Here is a 1,621-nt window from a genome sequence, read left to right on the forward strand (position 1 = left end):
AGGCCGCCTAGTTCATTAAACACCACATCCAGCTATCTGATGCCTCCGAGCTCTCTGCTACGCAGTATCGTCCTACTGACTTCCTGAACGCAAACTGGACTTCAAGACTCACCGAGAAAATCGTCATATGACGAAGTCAGGTCTCTTGCCCGCGCCAGGGGACTCATATGCAAGTTGTTTCAAAACTTTCATACCGGCAGAAGAATTTTATTACTGAAAATCACTCATTCCTGACTTGATACACTGAACATTATTAAAGTTTCCTCCGTCCATTCAGCCCCCCCCCCCCCGCGATTTCCTGTGCTTCACGAAACTGTTGAAACATTCACGCCTTACAGCCAGTCTGTGTCGGGAGCAAAATGTCGGGAGCATTTTCACTGGCCATTTCCCACTCCCGCAAATAGCAGAACTCTGTAAGGTGGTGCTTCCTGCCAAGACTTTCAAAACTTTTTTTCCAACAAGTGCGACAAAGCACCTGCCATTATGGGAAAGTCGCCAGCCCTCACGCCAGCCTTGTAGTCCTCGACCGCAACCGATTTAGGTGGATTATGGAAAGAATGACCTGTTGACTCCAGAATGAATAACAATCCCCTTTGCCCGCATACCGAAAACCAAGTATGGCATTCACAAGAACGTACAGGAAAAGCCCATGGTCAGGACTGGCAATGACATGTTAGAAGCATATATGACGGTAGTATCTGTTCCCGAAAGAACATTTACCGTGGATGACCATGCAGCTTTGCTAGAAGTGAAATGATAATTAAATGGACACCCTAGCTGCAAACAGGCGTTGATGTACTTCATTGGGGACATGCTGAAAATGTGTGCCCCGACTGGGACTCGAACCCGGGATCTCCTGCTTACATGGCAGACGCTCTATCCATGTGAGCCACCACGGGCACAGACGATAGTGCGTCTGCAGGGACGCTCCCCGTGAGATCCACATTCCCAACATGTCCACACCACTACATTGGTAGTGTGCCTAATAGATGTTTGCCCATCATACTCATTACTCGTGGCAGATTAATCTACCAAGTCCCGTACGAGTTCGGGCATAGCGTGTGCGTTCGCACAAGAAGGTCAATGGCGGGGAAGCCATATTTTAACTATATATGACGGTAGTATCTGTTCCCGAAAGAACATTTACCGTGGATGACCATGCAGCTTTGCTAGAAATGAAATGATAATTAAATGGACACCCTAGCTGCAAACAGGCGTTGATGTACTTCATTCACGGGGAGCGTGCAAGGGATAAGTCCCTGCAGACGCACTATCCTCTGTGCCCGTGGTGGCTCATATGGATAGAGCGTCTGCCCTGTAAGCAGGAGATCCCGGGTTCGAGTCCCGGTCGGGGCACACATTTTCAACATGTCCCCAATGAAGTACATCAACGCCTGTTTGCAGCTAGGGTGTCCATTTAATTATCATTTCATTACATGTTAGAAGCCTACAAAACAGAAAAGGTATTATGAAACCAAGTGTTTCGAATGCAACATTGATGGCTCTGAGAACCAGACTTTCAGAACTAAGGCAAAGAAAAGACAACTCGTTTGTCATTGGGTGTTACAGCGCATACTGAAAATCAAGTGGGCTGATAAGATAGACCTCAAAAGAGTGAGTG

At 47.4% G+C, this 1,621-nt stretch overlaps 1 non-coding gene across 1 annotated transcript; it reads left to right on the top strand.

The window, feature by feature from the left end:
* The first annotated feature begins 1,281 nt into the window (after positions 1-1,281).
* Trnat-ugu (transfer RNA threonine (anticodon UGU)) lies at positions 1,282-1,356 on the top strand. The gene has a single exon. It is a non-coding gene; the product is annotated as a tRNA-Thr (tRNA).
* Positions 1,357-1,621: the final 265 nt, after the last annotated feature.

This window comes from Schistocerca cancellata, chromosome 6, assembly GCF_023864275.1.
Source record: "Schistocerca cancellata isolate TAMUIC-IGC-003103 chromosome 6, iqSchCanc2.1, whole genome shotgun sequence".
NCBI lineage: Eukaryota > Metazoa > Arthropoda > Insecta > Orthoptera > Acrididae > Schistocerca > Schistocerca cancellata.